Source organism: Coregonus lavaretus, assembly GCF_964263955.1.
Source record: "Coregonus lavaretus genome assembly, contig: HAP1_SCAFFOLD_540, whole genome shotgun sequence".
Classification (NCBI taxonomy): Eukaryota; Metazoa; Chordata; class Actinopteri; order Salmoniformes; family Salmonidae; genus Coregonus; species Coregonus lavaretus.
Genome location: NW_028158566.1, coordinates 2264 through 20000, shown reverse-complemented (window position 1 = coordinate 20000; position 17737 = coordinate 2264). Strand labels below are relative to the sequence as shown.

Genomic DNA, 17737 nt, shown 5'->3' with positions numbered 1-17737 from the left:
ATCCTTCAACTCTATTCAATACCTCCCATCTATCTCTTAACACCATCCATATAGGATTTCTATTTGCCATATATATTTCAACCGTACTGTGATGTTTTACAAAAGTTCTGAACCTTTTTAGTCATTTAGCAGACGCTCTTATCCAGAGCGACTTACAGGAGCAATTAGGGTTAAGTGCCTTGCTTAAGGGCTTTCGACCTTTCGGTTACTGGCACAACGCTCTTACACACTAAGCAACCTGCCCCTCTCTCTCTCTCTCTCTCTCTCTCTCTCTCTCTCTCTCTCTCTCTCTCTCTCTCTCTCTCTCTCTCCTTCTCTCTCTCCTCTCTCTCTCTCTCTCTCTCTCTCTCTCTCTCTCTCTCTCTCTCTCTCTCTCTCTCTCTCTCTCTCTCTCTCTCTCTCTCTCTCCATCCTTTGATCTGACAGCTTAGCACTCATGTACTGTATCTGTTTGATAAAATGAAGATATTAGAACCAGAAAACAAGCAGAAAAATAGAGAGAGAGAAAAAAATAAGAACTCACGTCCCATCTTCATTACTCCGGTAAAAGACCATAAATGGGTCTGACTTGCCAAAGAAGTCCTTCTTGTCCAACTTGTGGGCACAGAACTGCATGGTGGCGACTTCCTGGAGTGGAGAGAGGGATGGAGAGGGGGGGGGGGGGGGGATATGGAAAGAGAGAAAGAAAGGGATGGAAAAAAGTGAGACAGAGAGAGAAAGAAAGAAAGCTAAAAAGAGGGGACATTACACAGTAAATCCCCAGTAGGATTACAGGCTCCCTGTTTGCTAGCTGTTGTGTTTTTAATATGGTGCCTTGTGCCAAGATATAAAAGCACTGAATCACCAAATAAACCCAAGGAATGGTCTGCATCTTAATAAGCAATACATCACAGCAGCACCGCTCATAGCCAATGAGCCCTGTTTCTCAAATCCTACTGAAAGAACACGTACATTAATAATCATTACTTGATTCATGTTCTGGCATTCAAAACAAGAAGTCTCGAAAAGCAAAGTAAAAAAAAGTTATGTGCAACGTTGTGGTTGTGAATACAGGCCTAAATCAATTGCTTAAGAGTCCATACAAAATGGGGCACTAAAATGAAATGGGTTCAGCTAGAAAATGGCCTGTATCTGTGTGTGTGGAAGAAATGATGGAGGGGTTTTAGTTCAGCTAATGATACATTAAACACCTGGTTTTCATAATCACACTTATGCAGGCAGCATTTCAATGCTCACACACCGCCATAATGGAGACAATGGCTACGGCCCAAATAGCACCCGAATACCTATGTAGTTCACTACTTTTGTCCAAGGCCCATAGGGAAATATATATGGCTCTGGTCAAAAGTAATGCACTGTATAGAGAATTGGGTGCCATTTTGGATTCATACAATGAATGCTCCCCGACCCCATAATGCCTTGGCTGGCAGAGTAATGCCTGTAATGTCTGGTGGTCAAGGTATTGGTCAGTACTGTTCAACAGTACCGAGTTTGGGGAACCCTGTAATGGAGAATAGATGTTCATAAAGATGATGGAGAAATCTACGGAGAGAGCAGTGATTCCATTAATGTGTATACTCACGCTCACGCACGCACGCACGCACACAGACTGTGACGGCCCTGAATTATGTCTGAATCGCCTCAGTGCGTCTCCTCCCGAGGCTGCGCTTCCCCTTTAATTTCCCAATAAATAGCCAGCATCAGCCAGCATCACCGGTGGCACCTGCAACATCACCACACCGAGGTCTTCAAGGACGTTGACTCAGTATTCTCTTCGCTGGTGAACACTGTAGACCTCCTACAGACAGAGCTCACTAAATGTGGTAAAATGTTAGATGATGTGTCTGTTGACATGGCCTCCATCAGGCTTGGGGGATGTGGCACGTCTCACCACTGCCTCCTGGGCTGACTTAGTCAAAGTTTTCCTCTGCCTTTCTGTCTGAGGACTACACCGATGAGCTGGCAGACAGAGTCAGGAATCGAGAGCAAGGAGAGAGAGAGAGTATCCGTGACTTTGCGTACGGTTACCACTCCCTGTGCAGACAGTGGAAACCTGGCATTGAGGAGGAAGAGGTCATTAAGTTGATCTTGAAGAACATCAACCCTCTACTAGCCAGTCATCTCAGAGAAAGAGTCCCCACTGTAGATGGACTGGTTGTACTTGGACAGCAGTTTGAGAAGGACGGAGAATGCCAACAGCAATATTAACAGAGAGAGAAACAGACACCCAAACAGTCACCCAAGACAGACCATCAACCACAGCCAGGGTCTCCAGCCAAAACCCCTCGGGTGTTCTGTTGGAGATGTAGCAAAAGGGACATTCCAAATCAGTATCACGCAAACCACTCCAGAAACCAACAAGCCGTACAACAAGTCGCAAGAGGTCAACACACCCAACTCCCATCACAAGAATGGCCATCCTACTCTGAGTGCTTTGACCCCAAGAGTCCCTGCCTACGACCCATCGACATCCACTTCCTTTCAGCCAATACCAGCTGGGGTTACGCCTGTCCATAGGCCCTTGGACAGGAAGAGCCATTCTGGACACCGGGTCATCCTACACGCTGCTCAATGAGAAGCTATGGAAGGAGGTGAAAGGTCCCCAGGACAACATTTAGCCTTGGACAGAAGGTCCATTGTATCTGGCTGACGGTGAGGCTAAATGACCACTCGGGTGGCGTGAGGTAGAGTTCCACCTGTGTAACCGCTCCTATATGATTCTGTTTGTTATTCTACTTTCCAAGAACCTTGGTTTTCCTGTCGTGCTGGTACTTGATTTCATGTACTTCAGTGGTGTCCAGATTGACATCGCACACAATTGCTACTTTTTCCACACAATCAGAGCGAGAAGCATTTTTTCCAAGCAGAAGCTACATGATTGGGGTCTAAGTGTGGCAGTCTTCTCTGCCATTACTCCGGTACAGCGAGCCCCTGGTAATCCTGCTGATGATCTCCTTTACAGTCAGTGAGAAGAGCTCAGCTGGAACAACCAGAGGAGTTAAGGCTGTTCGAACAGCTGCAGAATATTTTTATATATAGAATAAATGTATGTCCAGATGCCCCGGGCTCCTGAAGCACAAAATATTCCTTACACAGGAAATGCCTATCAAGCAGAAGCCCCACCACCTTCTGTCCCCAGCAAAAGCTCATCATCTAAAAGGGACTCATTAATGATATGTTGACACTAGATATAATTGAACGTTCCTCCTCTCCCTGGGCTGCTCCTGTTGTCCTCATCCCCAAAAAGACTGGTGGTTTTAGATTTTGTGTGGACTATAAGAAGACCAACAACGTCTCCCAGACCGATGCCTATCCTCTTCCTACCAACGCGCTTGCCACCTTCCAAAGACTCATCTGTTTTGTCTACCTAGAAGATATAATTATCTACTCACAGACCAGAAAACAACACTTTCAAGATCTTCAAGCAGTGTTGGACAAGCTAAGAGAAGCTGGTCTGACGGTGAACATGAAGAAGAGCAACTTCTGCCAAACCTCCCTGAAGGTCCTTGGCCATATTGTGTCCTCTGACAGCATCCATGTGGATCCTGAAAATACCAAGGCTGTACAAGACTTCCCTGTGCCAATCACACGTTGAAGAGGAAAGGAGCAAAGTTCCGATGGACGGCAGAATCCCAGACCTCTTTTGAAACCCTGAAACGACACCTTGTCACGCCTCCCATTTTGGGTCATCCCAACTTTGACTGTCTTTTTGTTGTTTACACCTGATGCAAGTGATGTTGGACTTGGTGCTGTCCTCGAACATGGCACTGAAGAAGTGCTGGCCTTCACCAGTCGTTCAATAAATGGGAGGAGAAAGAAACTATTCCACAACCGAGCAAGAGTGCCTTGCAGTTGTCTGGGCTTTCGAAATGGTGGAGGTACTACCTGGAAGGAAGATACTGTACTTCACTGTGGTCACTGACCATTCTTCCCGTCTGTGGGTGTTCAAGACCAACAAACCAAGAACCAGACTCATCGGTTGGGCTCTACGGTTGCAAGAGTTAACCTTTGCTGTAGAATACAGAAAATGAAAGTACAATTCTGTTCGAGATACCTCATCCAGAGCTCCTGCTGATGGCAACGGTGGCATTAATCTTACATGTGCTACTGTCCTGTCTAGCAGTCGAGACTCACCCAAGACTAACTTTCCCATGTCTGATAAGTCCATATGGAAGGCCCAACAGGATGACATAGTAGTACAGGCGCTATACCAGACTATCCTGGAAGATGGAGAAAATATAGTAAATTCTACCACAACCCTGACCGTCACTGAGGACAAAGTTTACCGAGTTGTGCAACTACCTCACAGAACACTCTACCAAGTGTACATACCTGAACCTCTACGCCTTCAACTGCTGCAACATTTCCATGAAAGACCCGTTAGCTGGTCATTTGAGCAGGTTCAAAACCTACAAGCGGTTGAAAGCACCACTGCACTGGCCTAGATGTAAAGTCACACATCCGATACTGTCAGTTTTGTAACAGTGGTTACCTGACCTTAGGAAATGTTAGAAATGGATTTGATTGGTTCATTTCTTAGAAGTTCAAATCAGAATGTGCACATGCTTGCTTTTTGTCGATTACCGTTCCAAGTGGGTGGAGCTCTTTGCCCTTCGACAGGCCACTGCAAGGACAGTCTCTAACATCCTCACAAAAATAGATCCTGACTCTTTCGTGAGATCCTGAACTCTCCAATTCGTCTCCGATCTCTTTGAGGAGACCTGCCAAAGATGGAACCTGAGACAGAAGTTGACCACGGCCTACCACCCCACAGACCAACCTTTGCGAGAGTCTTCTGGAGTCACCCCTGCAGAGGTGAACCTAAGCCCTCTGAGGACCCTTGGTTTTACAGCTACAACCGGTTACTCAGGACTCTGCGCGCTATGACCATCTGCACGACTTAAGAGCTCTTGTCTCAAAGTACCTGATCAAGGCATGTTTCAAGCAGAGGAGGAACTATGATAAGACGAGACGAGACATGCAGTTCCAGGTCAGTGATTGGGTGTGGCTACACTCCCATCCGTACTCAAAAGCTGACAAATTATTCTGGACCCAAGCTCACTCCTAAATGGCAAGGACCATATAGAATGGTGGAGGAGATGGGCCCTTCTGAACTACCGAACATATATGCGCGTTTTCTATGTCTCACACCTTAACCCCCTAGAGTCGATTGACACACCAGTGAGCGCCACAAGGTCCTGAATATCTTTGAAAATGAAAGTGATTAGACTTTTCTCGGATTCCCAGACCCAGAAGTCTCACGCTATGAGGCGTGTTACACCTCAGCTGAGGAGAGTGAGCACCACAAAGTCCTCATATCTTTGAAGAGGAAAGTGAGGAGAAGAGTTTTCTCGGTTTCCCCGACCATGATGTGCCTTCCATGGCAATGGTTGACTTTTTCCAGGGGAGGGGGTGTGTGACAGCCCTGAATTATGTCTGAACAGTCTCAGGTTTACCAAAAGTTTACTTTCCATTCTCACTTTTTCATGAGTCCTTTGTGTTGGTATAGACTTGATGGACCAGACGGGAATCATTCCCTCAATTTCTCTGGTAGGCATGACCTACCTGGCACCCCTAACAGACAATAACCTCAAGTCAAGTCAAAACCATCACAAGACAAACACACACACACACACACGTAGGATCTTTAATTTGAGCCAGTTTTTCTACAGAAGGAAAACAATTCTGCAGCAACAGGAAATGTGAATTATTATGTGGATTATAATTCATTATAATTGTAGGGATTGATGAATTTTTCGTAAGGGAAAGTCAAGTCTGAAATGTAAAAGTGGAGATTACAAACTTCAGAAGCATTTTAAAATTTCAAATACCCTAGAAGTTTAACATTTCATGCATTGCAGGAAAGTTCTGCTGCAACAGCGTGATGAAATTAAGATCCACACACACACACACACACACACACACAGACACAGACACAGACACACACACAGACACACACACAGACACACACACACACACACACACACACACACACACAGACACACACACACACACACACACACACACACACACACACACACACACACACACACACACACAGACACACACACAGACACACACACACACACACACACACACACACACACACACACACACAGACACACACACACACACACACACACAGACACACACACAGACACACACACACACACAGACACACACACACACACACACACACACACACAGACACACACACACACACACACAGACACACACACAGACACACACACACACACACACACACACACACACACACACACAGACACACACACACACACACACACACACACACACACACAGACACACACACACACACACACACAGACACACACACACACACACACACACACACACAGACACACACACACACACACACACACACACACACACAGACACACACACACAGACACACACACACACACACACACACACACACAGACACACACACACTCACACACACACACACACACACACACACACACACAGACACACACACAGACACACACACACAGACACACACACACACACACACACACACACACACACACACACGGACACACACACGGACACGGACACACACACCATTTAGTGCGTTGAGCTGGATGGTTGGAGGCACGTGTTCTGTTGGATGGCTAGAAGATACAAGGGTACCATACAGTCGTGGTCAAACGTTTTGAGAATGACACAAGTATTGGTCTTCAGAAAGTTTGCTGCTTCAGTGTTTTTAGATATTTTTATCAGATGTTACTATGGTATACTGAAGTATAATTACTAGCATTCCATAAGTGTCAAAAGCTTTTATTGACAATTACATTAAGTTTATGCAAAGAGTCAATATTTGCAGTGTTGACCCTTCTTTTTCAAGACCTCTGCAATCCGCCCTGGCATGCTGTCAATTAACTTCTGGGCCACATCCTGACTGATGGCAGCCCATTCTTGCATAATCAATGCTTGGAGTTTGTCCGAATTTATGGGTTTTTGTTAGTCCACCCGCCTCTTGAGGATTGACCACAAGTTCTCAATGGGATTAAGGTCTGGGGAGTTTCCTGGCCATGGACCCAACATTTTGATGTTTTGTTCCCCGAGCCACTTAGTTATCACTTTTGCCTTTTGGCAAGGTGCTCCATCATGCTGGAAAAGGCATTGTTCTTGGATGGTTGGGATAAGTTGCTCTCGGAGGATGTGTTGGTACCATTCTTCATTCATGGCCACTGTGTTCTTGGGGACCTTCAATGCTGCAAACATTTTTTGGCACCCTTCCCCAGATCTGTGCCTCGACACAATCCTGTCTCGGAGCTCTACGGACAATTCCTTCGACCTCATGGCTTGGTTTTCGCTCGGACATGCACTGTCAACTGTGGGACCTTAAATAGACAGGATGTGTGCCTTTCCAAATCATGTCCAATCAATTGAATTTACCACAGGTGGACTCCAATCAAGTTGTAGAAACATCTCAAGGATGATCAATGGAAACATGATGCACCTGAGCTCAATTTTCGAGTCTCATAGCAAAGGGTCTGAATACTTATGTAAATAAGGTATTTCTGTTTTTTATTTGTAATACATTTGCAAACATTTCTAAAAACCAGTTTTCACTTTGTCATTATGGGGCATTGTGTGTAGATTGATGAGGGAAAAACATTATTTCATTCATTTTAGAATAAGGCTGCAACGTAACAAAATGTGGAAAACGTCAAGGTGTCTGAATACTTTCCTCTGAATTGCAGTACAGTATAGTATAATACAGTACAGTATAATATAATACAGTAAAGTATAGTTTAGTTTACAGTACAGTTTATTATAATACCTTATAGTAGAGTACAGTACAGTATAGTATAATACAGTACAGTTTAATATCCTACAGTATAGTTTAGTTTACAGTACACTTTAGTATAATACATTATAGTATAGTACATTACAGTATAGTATAAAATAGTGCAGTATAAAATAATGCAGTATAGTATAGTTTAGTTTAATTTACAGTACAGCTTAGTATAATACATTATAGTATAGTACATTATAGTATAGTATAATACAGTATATTACAGTATAGTATAATACAGTATAGTATAATACAGTATAGTGTAATACAGTACAATTTAATATAATACAGTACAGTTTAGTATAATATATCATAGTATAGTACAGTATAGTATAATATAGTATAGTACAGCACAGTATAGTGCAATACATTATAGCATATTACAGTATAATACAGTACAGTATAATACAGAATGGTATAATACAGTTTAATATAGTATAGTATAGTACAGTATAGTATAATACAGTATACACAGTATAGTAAAGTATAGTATAATACAGTATAATATAGTATAGTAAAGTATAGTATAATACAGTATAATATAGTATAGTACAGTGTAGTATAATACAGTATAATATAGTATAGCATAGTACAGAATAGTATAATAAAGTATAGTACAGTATAGTGTAATACAGTATAGTACAGTGTAATACAGTATAGTATAATACAGTATAATACAGTATAGTATAATACAGGATAGTACTCTAACTGGGCTATAACCTCTATAGTATACAGTATAGTATAATATAGTATAATGCAGTAACGTACAGTATAGCATATTATAATGCATTATACCATGGCATTGTTGAATACTCGTTTCTGATTAGCTTGAAGGGCATTCTAGAGCGTGCATTATTTCCCTATAATGCACGGTATATCAGCACGGTATAATTAATTCAGTCAATTCTTACATGTTCTATGTTTGAGCTGCTTTTGAAAGCAAAAGTCGAATTGAAAACATTATTGTTGAATTCAATTTTCATTCATTCGTGTGCAGACAAAACCATTTTATTCCTCTCTAAAGTGTAGCCAATATCCATCAGGTCTATGTCACATGGGTGATTGTGTGGGTGCTGTCAGGGCCTGAACACATTCGCTCTATCGATCCCAATTCATTTATTTATTCAGGCCAGGCTAGTGACGGGGGCTCTTAGGCCTGAACACATGGGCTCTATCGATCCTCATGACCCACGTAACTCACAGTACATCCTCTGACCTGCCCCTCGAACCACCACAACACCACCACCCTACCTCCAGGCCTTGGACAACAGCCCACAACTGGGCTCGCAGACCTGGTTCAAATAGGATTTTTTTTTTTTAACTTTAGCTGCAGTTGATTGAGCTTTCCTAGCACAATGGAACCAATGAAAGAGATACTATTTGAATCCAGGTATGCATTGGCCAGAAGCCCACAACTCTAAGGCTATAACCTCTATATTCTCAAAGCACAGACCCTAGGCTATGTTCCAATATCCACACTAGCATGCCACTTAGAATGCATATCCAATACAGTACACTGCTTTATTCCCCATTTGCTAGTAATATGGATTTTGGAACAATGCCGGGGAGAGAATAGCTGGTGGATGTAATATTGTAGAATGAAATTAAATACCTCTTGTTTAGCAAACCGAGTAGCTCCGATGACCTCTGTAATATCCAATCAACACCGTTGGAAAAACTACATTGTTGGTTTGAAGGAGAGAGAAAAGTTCACTGCTGATTACAACTGTGGTGACTAAATGGACGCAAGCTGTTGTGTCGCTGTTTTCTATTCACACATAATCACTCAATCAGTTATCTTGGTCTAATTATCTAATTATCACAGTATATTGTAACTAACCAGTCATCTCAGCACCCAGAACAAAATCAACTATTGAGACTGTCACCAGAGACTGCTAACCAGTGATCTCTGCACTCAGAACAAAATCAACTATTGAGACTGTCACCAGAGACTGCTAACCAGTGATCTCTGCACTCAGAACAAAATCAACTATTGAGACTGTCACCAGAGACTGCTAACCAGTGATCTCTGCACCCAGAACAAAATCAACTATTGAGACTGTCACCAGGGACTGCTAACCAGTGATCTCTGCCAGCTGGTTGAAATGGAACCATATCAGACACAACCTGGCATTACGCTGACAGGCTGGTAGAGCTTGCCATTAGCTATGGATAACAGTCAGTCAGTTAGGCTGCAGTGCTCTTTGCCTGGATGGGAGACAATAGAGGGTGATGACAGTGTGGGAACAGCCATCCTACAGGTTATCCCATTGGGGGTTTGGGGGCTAGATGACTGTGGGAACAGCCATCCTACAGGATATCCCATTGGGGGTTTGGGGACTAGATGACTGTGGGAACAGCCATCCTACAGGTTATCCCGTTGGGGGTTTGGGGACTAGATGACTGTGGGAACAGCCATCCTACAGGATATCCCGTTGGGGGTTTGGGGACTAGATGACTGTGGGAACAGCCATCCTACAGGTTATCCCGTTGGGGGTTTGGGGACTAGATGACTGTGGGAACAGCCATCCTACAGGTTATCCCGTTGGGGGTTTGGGGACTAGATGACTGTGGGAACAGCCATCCTACAGGTTATCCCGTTGGGGGTTTGGGGACTAGATGACTGTGGGAACAGCCATCCTACAGGTTATCCCGTTGGGGGTTTGGGGACTAGATGACTGTGGGAACAGCCATCCTACAGGATATCCCATTGGGGGTTTGGGGACTAGATGACTGTGGGAACAGCCATCCTACAGGATATCCCGTTGGGGGTTTGGGGACTAGATGACTGTGGGAATAGCCATCCTACAGGATATCCCATTGGGGGTTTGGGGACTAGATGACTGTGGGAACAGCCATCCTACAGGATATCCCATTGGGTGTTTGGGGACCAGAGAATGATTAGTCTGGGGCATCATAGACCGGCAGCCATCTTTGTGGTAGTAATTATAAATAAAAATGTCCATTCAATTTCAATGGCCCACGTCCCTTTATAGTGCAGACCCCTGTCTCTCTAATCAACTCTGACAGTGAGGAGATGATCTCTTGTGAGTGAAGATAATGATCATTAGAAACCTGATGTTTAAGTGGTGCTTTGTGGCGATGAGGCTAACTCTACGTCATCATAGATCTACCTGGTGACTCACACAGACCCCTGAATGACTGGGGCACACACACACACACACACACACACACACACACACACACACACACACACACACACACACACACACACACACACACACACACACACACACACACACACACACACACACACACACACACACACACACACACACACACACACCCTCTTCTCCTCACTTCCCCTCTTTCCTACCTTCCATCTTCCCCTTTCCCTTTCCCTCACCTCCCCTCACCTCCCCTCTCTCCCCTCTCTCCCCTCTTCCCCTCTTCCCCTCTCTCCTCTCTCCCCTCTCTCCCCTCTCTCCCCTCTTCCCTCTCTCTCCCCTCTCTCCCCTCTCTCCCCTCCCTCTCCCCTCTCCCCTCTCTCCCCTCTTCCCCTCTTCCCTCTCTCTCCCCTCTCTCCCCTCTCTCCCCTCCCTCTCCCCTCTCCCCTCTCTCCCCTCTCCCCTCTCTCCCCTCTCTCCCCTCTCTCCCCTCTCTCCCCTCTCCCCTCTTCCCCCTCTCCCCTCTCTCCCCTCTCTCCCCTCTTCCCTCTCTCTCCCCTCTTCCCCTCTTCCCTCTCTCTCCCTTCTCTCCCCTCTTCCCCTCTCTCCCCTCTCTCCCCTCTCCCCTCTTCCCCTCTCTCCCCTCTCTCCCCTCTTCCCCTCTCGCCCCTCTCTCCCCTCTCTCCCCTCTTCCCCTCTCTCCCCTCTCTCCCCTCTCCCCTCTCTCCCCTCTCTCCCCTCTCTCCCCTCTTCCCCTCTCTCCCCTCTCTCCCCTCTTCCCCTCTCTCCCCTCTCTCCCCTCTTCCCCTCTCTCCCCTCTTCCCTCTCTCTCCCCTCTTCCCCTCTTCCCTCTCTCTCCCCTCTCTCCCCTCTCTCCCCTCTTCCCCTCTCTCCCCTCTCTCCCCTCTTCCCTCTCTCTCCCCTCTTCCCTCTCTCCCCTCTCTCCCCTCTTCCCCTCTCTCCCCTCTCTCCCCTCTTCCCCTCTCTCCCCTCTCTCCCCTCTCCCCTCTCTCCCCTCTCTCCCCTCTTCCCCTCTTCCCTCTCTCCCCTCTTCCCCTCTCCCCTCTCTCCCCTCTCTCCCCTCTCCCCTCTCTCCCCTCTCTCCCCTCTTCCCTCTCTCTCCCCTCTTCCCCTCTCTCCCCTCTCTCCCCTCTCTCCCCTCTCTCTCCCCTCTCCCCTCTCTCCCCTCTCTCCCCTCTTCCCCTCTCTCCCCTCTTCCCCTCTTCCCCTCTCTCCCCTCTTCCCCTCTTCCCTCTCTCTCCCCTCTCTCCTCTCTCTCCCCTCTTCCCTCTCTCCCCTCTCTCCCCTCTCTCCCCTCTTCCCCTCTCTCCCCTCTTCCCCTCTTCCCCTCTCTCCCCTCTCTCTCCTCTCCCCTCTCCCCTCTCCCCTCTCCCCTCTCTCCCCTCTTCCCCTCTTCCCCTCTTCCCCTCTCTCCCCTCTCTCCTCTCTCCCCTCTCTCCCCTCTCCCCTCTCTCCCCTCTTCCCCTCTCCCCTCTCTCCCCTCTCTCCCCTCTCTCCCCTCTCCCCTCTCTCCCCTCTCTCCCCTCTTCCATCTCTCTCCCCTCTTCCCCTCTTCCCTCTCTCTCCCCTCTCTCCCCTCTCTCTCCTCTCTCCCCTCTTCCCCTCTCTCCCCTCTCTCCTCTCTCTCCCCTCTTCCCATCTTCCCTCTCTCCCCTCTTCCCTCTCTCTCCCCTCTTCCCCTCTTCCCTCTCTCCCCTCTTCCCCTCTCCCCTCTCTCCCCTCTCTCCCCTCTCTCCCCTCTCCCCTCTCTCCCCTCTCTCCCCTCTTCCCTCTCTCTCCCCTCTTCCCCTCTTCCCTCTCTCTCCCCTCTCTCCCCTCTCTCCCTTCTCTCCCCTCTCTCCCCTCTTCCCCTCTTCCCCTCTCGCCCCTCTCTCCCCTCTCTCCCCTCTTCCCCTCTCTCCCCTCTCTCCCCTCTCTCTCCTCTTCCCCTCTCTCCCCTCTTCCCCTCTTCCCCTCTTCCCCTCTCTCCCCTCTTCCCTCTCTCTCCCCTCTCTCCCCTCTCTCCCCTCTTCCCCTCTCTCCCCTCTCTCCCCTCTTCCCTCTCTCTCCCCTCAACCCTCTCTCCCCCCTCAACCCTCTCTCCCCTCTCTCCCCTCTCTCCCCTCTTCCCCTCTTCCCCTCTCTCCCCTCTCTCCCCTCTCTCTCCCCTCTCCCCTCTCTCCCCTCTCTCCCCTCTCTCCCCTCTCTCCCCTCTCCCCTCTCTCCCCTCTTTCCCCTCTCGCCCCTCTCCCCTCTCTCCCCTCTCTCTCCTCTCTCTCCCCTCTCTCCCCTCTTCCCTCTCTCTCCCCTCTCTCTCCCCTCTTCCCTCTCTCTCCCCTCTTCCCTCTCTCTCCCCTCTATCCCCTCTTCCCCTCTTCCCCTCTCTCCCCTCTCCCCTCTCTCCCCTCTCTCTCCCCTCTTCCCTCTCTCTCTCCCCTCTCTCCCCTCTCTCCCCCCTCTCCCCTCTCTCCCCTCTCCCCCCTCTCTCCCCTCTTCCCTCTCTCCCCCCTCTTCCCCCTCTCCCCTTGCTCCTCTAGCAGGGCTGTAATGTGCTTATTTACTGGCCTCATTTAGAGCCACAGAGAGAAAGCCAATTAGCATTATTAATGGACACAGCAGCATTATTAACGGACACAGCAGCATTATTAAAGGACACAGCAGCATTATTAAAGGACACAGCAGCATTATTAACGGACACAGCAGCATTATTAAAGGACACAGCAGCATTATTAAAGGACACAGCAGCATTATTAAAGGACACAGCAGCATTATTAAAGGACAGCAGCATTATTAACGGACACAGCAGCATTATTAAAGGACACAGCAGCATTATTAAAGGACACAGCAGCATTATTAAAGGACACAGCAGCATTATTAAAGGACACAGCAGCATTATTAAAGGACACAGCAGCATTATTAAAGGACAGCAGCATTATTAACGGACACAGCAGCATTATTAAAGGACACAGCAGCATTATTAAAGGACACAGCAGCATTATTAAAGGACAGCAGCATTATTAAAGGACACAGCAGCATTATTACTTCGGCAATGTCATTTACAAAATAGCTTCCAACACTCTACTCAGCAAATTGGATGTAGTCTATCACAGTGCCATCCATTTTGGCACCAAAGCCCCATATACTACCCACCATCGTGACCTGTACGCTCTCGTTGGCTGGTCCTCACTACATATTAGTCGCCAAACCCACTGGCTCCAGGTCATCTATAAATCACTGCTAGGCTAATCTCCGCCTTATATTAGCTCATTGGTCACCATAGCAACACCCACCCGTAGTATGCGTTCCAGCAGGTATATCTAGCAGGTATATCTCACTGGTCATCCCCAAAGCCAACACCTCCTTTGGCGGCCATTCCTTCCAGTTCTCTGCTGCAAATGACTGGAACGAATTGCAAAAATCTCCGAAGCTGGAGACTCTTATCTCCCTCACTAACTTTAAGCATCAGTTGTCAGAGCACCTTACCGATCACTGCACCTGTACACAGCCCATCTGTAATTAGCCCACCCAACTACCTCATCCCATATTGTTATTTACATTGTTATTTATTTTGCTAATTTGCACCCCAGTATCTCTATTTGCACATCATCTTCTGCACATCTATCACTCCAGTGTTAATACTAAATTGTAATTATTTTGCACTATGGCCTATTTATTGCCTTACCTCCATAACTTACTACATTTGCACACACTGTATATAGATTTTCTATTGTGTTATTGACTTTATGTTTTGTTTTACCCCATATGTAACTCTGTGTTTGTTGTTTTTATCGCACTGCTTTGCTTTATCTTGGCCAGGTCACAGTTGTAAATGAGAACTTGTTCTCAACTGGCTTACCTGGTTAAATAAAGGTGAAATAAAACATTATTAAAGGACACAGCAGCATTATTAATGGACACAGCAGCATTATTAAAGGACACAGCAGCATTATTAAAGGACACAGCAGCATTATTAAAGGACACAGTCAGGGCATTATTAAAGGACACAGTCAGGGCATTCATACTTCTTGCGCTTTGAGTAGAGCTGTTGTGAAAGAAGTTGTCGAGGAAGTGAGTTTGTGTTTATACAGGACCTCCTGCTCCCACCCACCGTCAACCAATCATGTCAATGCGGAGCTATACGGATTGTTACAAAATTTGGGACGGCGATGCGGTACGGAGCTCAATTTGGCCTCTGCATGCCTCCAGAGGCTCCGCAATTGCTTCACACCCTCCAACGGAGCCTCCAACAACATTTTCGGATCAAGCATAAATTAGCTTTTATACTGCTTACGTCAAATCCTGACTCTGCCATCAGCATGATGCAACAGGAACCGCAATTTGTCAGACCAGGCAATGTTTTTCCACTCCTCAATTGTCCAGTGTTGGTGATCGCATGCCCACTGGAGCCGCTTCTTCTTGCTTTCATCTGATAAGAGTTGTGTGTTCCAAGATGCTGTTCTGCACACCAGTATTGTACTGTGCCATTATTTGCCTGTTCGTGGCACACCTGTTAGCTTGCACGATTCTTGTCATTCTCTTTCGACCACTCATCAACAAGCTTTTTTTGCCAACAGGACTGCCACTGACTGGATGTTTTTTGGTTTGTCGCAACATTCTCTGTAAACCCTAGACACTGTCGTGAGTGAAAAGCCCAGGAGGCCGGCCATTTCTGAGATACTGGAACCGGAGCACCTGAGACCAACAATCATACCACGCTCAAAGTCGCTTAGGTCACTCGTTTTGCCCATTCTAACGTTCAACCGAACAGTAACTGAATGCCTCGATGTCTGTCTGCCTGCTTTATATAGCAAGCCACGGCCACGTGACTCACTGTCTGTAGGAGCTAACCATTTTCGTGAACGGGGGGGTGTACCTAATAAACTGTCCACTTAGTGTATACAGAATATGGGTCTGATGTTCACCATACTTATGGACACAATCTTCATATGTCACAACACATGGCTAATAGACAGGTTATTAGTGGGTTATAGGCCTAGCATATACAGTAGAGGTGTATACTGTATTTTCCTATGGCTCAAACAATCTCTAATATACTCTGGTTATTCTCTATGGCTCAAACAATCTCTAATATACTCTGGTTATTCTCTATGGCTCTAACTATCTCTAATATACTCTGGTTATTCTCTATGGCTCTAACTATCTCTAATATACTCTGGTTATTCTCTATGGCTCAAACAATCTCTAATATACTCTGGTTATTCTCTATGGCTCAAACAATCTCTAATATACTCTGGTTATTCTCTATGGCTCAAACAATCTCTAATATACTCTGGTTATTATCTATGGCTCAAACAATCTCTAATAGACTCTGGTTATTCTCTATGACTCAAACAATCTCTAATATACTCTGGTTATTCTCTATGGCTCAGATGATCTGATATACTCTGGTTATTCTCTATGGCCTAGCTAGCACATTTAGTAGAGGTTTATATTTTATGTCTTGATAATAAGTTGAACTTCTCCAGTATTGATCACTGAGTCATTTTTAAAACATTATGCTGTACACTAATTGCATGGCTGTCATGACTTCCGCCGAGGCTGGCTCCCTCGGGCAGGTTTCGGCGTTCGGCGTCACCGGCTTACTAGCTGCTGCCGATCCATTTATCATCACTCCACTTGTCTTGTCTAATTAATCACACACACCTGGTCCTTATCCCCAATTAGTCATTGTATAAGTGTTCCCTCTGCTTCCTTGTCTGTGTGGGTGATTGTTTATAGTGAGCTGTGTGCAGCTCGGTTGAGCTACCCTTACCTTGTTGTTGCCAGGGTAGATATTTCCCCCTGTGCCTGAGTTTTGTTGTCGCATGCTTGCGCAACTGTTTATCGACGGAATAAACTCTTTGGATGCGTATTGCTCTCCTGCGCCTGACTCCTTCTATCACACGCATCACAATGGCGTTGGTTGACTGTACAGGAAAAGGCTAAAGGAATTAAATGAAAAGGTGACAGTTAAATATTGTGTACTTACTCTGCAGTTCCCCAGCTCCTCTGCTGATAGGATGATGGTGCCACATGTCTTCCCAGGGATGCCACTACAAAACAAGATAGAGAAACAGAAGGAGAAAAGCTCCGTCATGTGCTCATTGCATTTAGTGTTGACATGACCATGCATTATAATGGGACTTCCACCTTTCGTCTTTTCTCTGGGAATCGTCCACATTCTGGAACCAAACTGCACTCATTGATGGAGAAGGACAGTCTCTAAAAAAACTCCCCAAAGCGTGCCCTGATCTGTTCAGCTGTTTTCTTTCACAAATTAAGAATTAGACTGATTTCAGCATACATTCTGTTCTCCTGGACCCAGCTGAGAACTGAGAGATCCACAGGCCTTTAGGGGTTCACTAACCAAACCACTAACTCTTGCTCTAGCAGTTTATCAAGACATACAAAACAATGTGTAGACGTTACAGTGAAATGCTTACTTACAAGCCCTTAACCAACAATGCATTTTTTAAATAATTAACAAATAAAGTGTGAAGTAAAAAAAATTAAAGCAAATAACTAAAGAGCAGCAGTAAAATAAAATAACAGTAGGGAGTATATATACAGGGGGGTACCGGTGCAGAGTCAATGTGTAGGGGCACCGGCTAGTTGAGGTAGTTGAAGTAATATGTATATGTGGGTAGTTAAAGTGACTATGCATAAATAATTAACAGAGTAGCAGCAGCGTAAAAAGATGGGGTGGGGGGGGCAGTGCAAATAGTCCGGGTAGCCATGATTAGCTGTTCAGGAGTCTTATTGCTTG

The 17737-nt window shown here is 46.2% G+C and overlaps 1 pseudogene across 1 annotated transcript in view; it reads right to left on the bottom strand.

Annotated features, from left to right (window-relative positions):
* The window catches only part of LOC311123812 (copine-5-like), a 70543-nt pseudogene extending 69916 nt beyond the window's left edge, over nucleotides 1-627 (bottom strand). Inside the window, exon 1 of the transcript in view lies at nucleotides 524-627. The product of the transcript in view is annotated as a copine-5-like (transcript). The remainder of the gene's footprint in view (nucleotides 1-523) is intronic.
* Nucleotides 628-17737: the final 17110 nt, after the last annotated feature.